At 32.6% G+C, this 6,000-nt stretch overlaps 1 long non-coding RNA gene across 1 annotated transcript in view; it reads left to right on the forward strand.

Moving 5' to 3' along the window:
* Positions 1–375, forward strand: part of LOC139592532 (uncharacterized) — a 254,044-nt gene extending 253,669 nt beyond the window's left edge. Inside the window, exon 5 of the long non-coding RNA XR_011680034.1 lies at positions 294–375. This is a non-coding gene — a long non-coding RNA (uncharacterized lncRNA). The remainder of the gene's footprint in view (positions 1–293) is intronic.
* The last annotated feature ends 5,625 nt before the right edge of the window (positions 376–6,000 follow it).

The raw sequence follows: 6,000 nt of genomic DNA on the forward strand, positions 1-6,000 counted from the left end.
CAAGTGTGAACAAGATAGAAATACTGCTCTTAGCCCTCTATGTGGCCTTTATATTTTGTTGTTATTTCATATCATCATTAAACTGAATGATCTTCCACTGTGATATATTCTGAACTGAGAAAAGATAATTACAATTTTATTACAATGTACTGTGGTATCACTTTTACAGATGGATGAAATGAATTTGGATGTGTGTGCAAAAAAAGTCAAAATTAAGGGTTAATATAATGTGAAATCTGCTCATATCCTTGTTTTGACCCTCTGTACTAAGGATGCTTCTTTTTGTTCTAAAGGAAAGAATTCAGCAGATAAAAAGTGGACACAAAGGGGCACTTTTTCAAGAGTAACAGGGAGAGCAGCACTGAAGTATGAAAAGGGAGAAAAAAACCAAAAAAAAACGAAGCCAGAAGGTATAATCTGATCTGAAGCCTGTGACTAGCTTAATAAACTTACTGAATTGCTTAATAAAATCTCAAGCATAGGAAAGGACTGCATAAACTGATAATACATTAGGAAGAAGTGTGTAGCAGAGTAAGATGTTTTATCTCCATTTTAATTGTTCAAATATTTGCATGTGTACATATAAAAGTTGTTAACTGGGCTGGGACTTTTAGAATTTAAACCAGACATGTTTTTATCAAGTTTTTTAGCAGCTTATGCCTCTCAATATCTTGACTGTCCTGTCAGATCATCAAGCCTGAGGCAAGCATATACAGCTATACATTTTTACCAACTTAAAAAAGAGGAATCAAATGAATAAATGGATGAATAAATAAATAAATATCAGAAGGACTTTGAAGCCTCTTTCATTTTCTTCCAAATATATTTTTGACCTAATACAGTACAGAAGATGTGTTTCCAGAGGGCATTTAGCAAAGTTCCTTGGCAGTAGAAAAGACCTCTCACGCTCCAGTGTTCTCCATTTTGGAAAACAGTTAATGTACTGCTTCTATTTGTGCTTCGTTTTCGTTTATTTCTTGACACCAGGGTAATATACTGAGTGTGCATTCCCCTTCTCCTGTTTTTCTGCCATTTGTAAAAGGCCAACTATTGTAAGTAGCTATAACAGATGTTATTTGAGTTGCATTGGGCATTGCTAATGAAAACTGCTGCATTACAATGTTTTTGTCATTTCTGGCAGACCACATTGAACAAAAGCTGCTTTTAAACAACTAATCAAAATACCTTATATTTTTTTCCCTCAAATTTGTATAATGAGTTTCCATTAACAGCTTTTTTTTGTTTTGTTTGGTTTCGGTTTTTGTTTTAGATTTTGGTGTTGGTTGGTTGGGGTTTTTTTTTTGTTTGTTTGTTTTTGGGTTTTTTTGGGTTTTTTACCAAAGTAAACAAGGGCTTTACTAACATTAAGATTTATTCTACATTTTATTTCATGAGTTGTATTTAACTCCCAGCCTTTTAACAGAAAATATTCTTTCTAGCAAGTTTATAAATCCATTTTTCTGAAACAGTTCCGATTTGTTAGTTCTGTTTGTTGATGCAAATAAGCTGCTGAGTAGTTAATTGTGTTACTTTTTCTACAGATGGATTATATGTCCATTATATTATGTGTCTATTGTATCTGTGGCTCACAAAGCCTAACCTCTACTGTCATTATTTTGGTGCAGATACAGTATTAATCAAATTTGTTATTATCTTGCCATGCATGCAGCTGATGCAGTGTGTCAAAGCTGGAAAACTGTGCCCAGAACTTCCAGCATTGTCAGTTGGATAATACTTCTGATGGCTCCAGCCCTTACCTGGTGAATAAGTTATACCACTAAAAAGTTAATATAAAACATACTACAACAAATACACTTATGAATATGCAGCTTAAACAAAGATTTGTTAATCCTAAAAGCTGGGAAGTTTGGAATGAGGCTAAAATAGAGCAGGATTTATTATGCAAAGAACTTGCTAAAAAAAAAAAGTCAATTCTTTTAGGAAGTGCTGAGCTGAGTGTAAGGGACAAGCTTTGGGGCATAAAGCCATTTAATCTATTGTGACAAAGCAGGAAAAGAACTTCTTAAGCAACAAAAGGCCAGGCCACAGGTTTGGCATTTCAGGATAAGAAGCTAAGGATAACATTTCCCACTACAGAACTTTGCCCTTTTTATTCATAAGAGCTCTTTTTTTTTTTGTTTCACTGACAGTAAAGTTCAGTGCAAGCCAAGGGGGAGACATTACTACTTTTCAGGTGCTAATATAGTCACACAATTGTATTTATGATTAGAAATCTGTCAAATATTTGTTTCAGTATAATACTTTTCTAAGCTTAGTTAAGACTAATTTAGTTTCTTGATTACTACCTAAATTAATGCTTTTGGACCAGTGAGGATCTCTTACATTGCTTAAAAATTGCTAGAGAATTTCTCTTCTTCTTTTATGTGCATGCATTCAACACTGCATTAGCAACATGCTTCTTTCTTTAATACTTAATCCATTTAGACAATGCTATAGAAAAATGTAAAGTTCTCTTTTTCAAAATCCTGTTTCGAGGGAAATAGAATTTATACCCTTACAGTCTTATAGATACGGAAATAACCTTGCAGTCTTATGGAAAGGTGACTTGATTGAAGTCTAAACTGCTTGCAGATTCCTATGGAGTTTTACAATTTGTCTAACAACAACCACAGAAAAAAAGAACAGCAAAAACTCCTTGCTACAACCTGTGTTCTTTCCAGTATCATTCACACCAAGGAAAAATCTTTATGTTTTTAAAAACACTTGAGCATTCAGTCTCTCACTGTCTAACATCTTTGTTGACTCACTTGTTGTATTTTCAGACTTCATGTCTACATTTCTTTCCTTCATGTTTGCCTGGCAGGCATATGCCCACACCCCCACCTCTCCCACGAGGAGCTAGCTTGTGCCTGGTGTATTCCAGCAGTTGTGTTAGCTTTGGGAATAGCTTTGATGGAAATAGCTGTGTTAAACAGGACTTCTTTTACTACACAAAACTCTTATTCTATCACAATATATTTAGAAAATCTGTCATTGGAAAACCATTTCACTTGCATTTGATTATACACATTAGCTTTGAGTAAAAATGGACCTCCTGTTTTTCTATTAATGTCATGCATGATGATAGTAAGAAAGAGGCAACCTCGTGAGTTCAAATAGAGACTCTTCAGGCTAAAATACACAGCTCAGTAATACAAATCATTGAGTTAAATATAGTGCAGACAGGTGGGTATCTTTACATCTAAGGTCTGAAGAGTTAACAGAAGAATAGTAAAAGTTTAAAGGCAGCATCATTATGCAAGTTGGTCCAGGGTGAATTTAATCTAAAACTTTTTTAAGACAGGAGTTATTGACCTGATTCTTCAATACCCCATAGGCTCTTCTCTAAAGCTTCGGTTCTGTATTACCTTTTGAAGTTGTTGAAGGATAGGTGAGCAATTTGCACTACCAACAGCCTAATTAGGAAGAATGATGTCCCTTGGGACAAGAAAACCTTCTTCATATTCAATCATCCAGTCCAAAAATATACAGGGTGGGGTAATGAGTCTTAAAAATGCCAATTTAGTGAGTTTCTAATCACAGATACTTCATCAGCTGACAAAATAAAAGCCTCAGTAGGTATAGCACTTCAAAATCTTGGACAATTTACATGTAATTTCAAGAATCAGCAGGGATACACAGCTGGATAAAAATAAAAAGCTTGCTGTAATTGAAAATTGCCTTGCAGCTTGTTTGTGATTAAAATGAAGTTTGGTTCCTTGAAATCTTGCTTAGCAATTAAATCTGTTTTACTTAGGCAATGAAATATTGTCTATTGTCCTTGAATGATTAAACCAGTACAGGCATGCTTTAATATTTCATGCTAATTGAACATGTATGCATACAGAAAATTTCAAAAGCCCATGTTAAACAACTTGGTTCTTATTTGAACATATCCAAGAAATTAACTCTCTCACTAGAAAAGGTTGTGATCATCTATATTATTTAAAAATCTGCACACTTTACATTTAGAATAGTTCTCTCCAAAAGCCAGGTGATAACTTTACCTGCAACATGACTGAGTTTAAAGTTTGACTTAAATTTACAGTTAACCTATAATAAGAGTTCTTGTTTATTTTGACTTTCAATTTTTGTGTCTTTGTTTGTTGCGTTGAATAGATCAAGAAATGTGAGAACTGATTCTCTTACAATAAAACAGCCTACAAGAGACTTCAAGTTTTTTATTTGCTTGTTTGTTTTGTTTTCTTAAATGATTTTATTAGTTTTTGAGTTAATACTAAGAAACAGTTGTAAATGAAAAGTGAGATCTTACAATTCTTCAAGCCATTTTCAACATAAGGTTCATCTATTTTCATTATTTTTGTTTACATTCAGGTGTAATGAGTCCCCAGTCCTCACTAGGTTTACATAGGAGAGATAAAACTTGAATTAATAAGGTAAAAAATTAAATAATAGTTACAATTATTGAATCAGAAAGAAAGCATTTGTAGCATTAGAAAAACAAAACCCCACAAAAGCCACAGGGAAATTAATAATGTATCTTCTAATCCTCAGCAGACAAATCACCTTCTTTATGCATATCCTATCCTAAAATATGCACTAGACATACTCATACCCCAACCCTCATTTTATTATTCTTCTTCTTATGTATTTCTTCAGTATATTCAGTATATTCTTTGCATTTATTTATATTCAGTATATTCTATGCATTTCTTCAGTATATACTTTCATATTTAGGACTTAGGTAATACTAGAGTTTTAATAAGGTATATATTTGGAACTTAGAAATGATATTGAACTGATTTAAAGTATTTAAATATATAATTGAATTAGTAGATAAAAACTTGGGTTTTTTCAACCTTTTGTTTGAATCCATATTGAGGATGTATTTAGCTCCAGATAACTGACAGATCTTTCTAATACTTCTTCAGAGTAAATGAATCAAAAGATCAATCCATAAAGGAGAGATTCCTACACTGGCTGAACTTATAAAAATTACCTGAGAGGACAAGGCAGTATTTGTAGCTTAAAGGCAGTAAATTTTCACTCCAAATTTGGAATTAGGAAAAAAAAAGTCAAATAAGTGTGGAAAGATTATTAAAAACAACCTGATTGAAATGAACTCTAAGAGGTGCTGAAACATTGCTTGACAGACTCAAGTAAAAATCAAGAATGCTAAAGGAGACTAAATTAGAAAACAGAAATCACTTCATTGACCAAAACTGGGATGAGAAAAAATATTTAAAGAATTATCCAAAAAGGATGATACAAAAAAAGAAAAACATGGAGGAGCTTTTAAAAAGCAAAAGTGTACATACACATCCAAAAAGTAATTGGGGAAAAAAGGTTCACTAGCTGAAAAACAAAGCATTCATTGCCACCATATTAAAAACAAACAAACAAGCAAAACCAAACTAAACGATAAAAAAAAAAACCTCAAAAAAAACCCCAAAAAAAGAAAACCAAATCCCCTCCAAAAAACCCACCAAAACACCCTAAAAACCCCACAAAATCTAAATCATAGTTTTGATCTAGAATTCTCTTTTCTGGGAAATTTGAGAAAAAAATTCTGCAATCTTAAATCTAATGAGTAATACTGAAAGTAAAGATTTGAGGATTTGTATGTACTCATAGCATCAATCAAATGTGAAAATTGAAGAGTGAACATGTTCAATAATACTTATTTTCTTTATAACCATTCATTCTTCAATTTAAAGAAATTGTCCTTCACTAATCAGCTTTTGGTATGATTAACAAATGTAACCAGTGGTTCTAGGAATCACACAAAGCCAAAAAAAGATAAAGTCTAAAGAGTACATTGGATCTAGAAAATAATTCAGGCTATTGAGGGACTCTCAGCTGGTATTTGGATACATGATGAGGCATGTTAACCTTATCTGCATTTACTGTATGTAAAATGTAATGTTTCATATTTTTCTCCATTTCTTTTATATACATGTTTGTTTTGTTTTTTTTTTTCATAACAAAAGTATGAAGCCATGTTCCTAGATGTACCAGAGAGACATCGCTCCAGGAAAT

This window comes from Agelaius tricolor, unplaced genomic scaffold, assembly GCF_023055355.1.
Source record: "Agelaius tricolor isolate 1412-34295 unplaced genomic scaffold, bAgeTri1.0.p SCAF_8, whole genome shotgun sequence".
In the NCBI taxonomy this organism is placed as follows: domain Eukaryota; kingdom Metazoa; phylum Chordata; class Aves; order Passeriformes; family Icteridae; genus Agelaius; species Agelaius tricolor.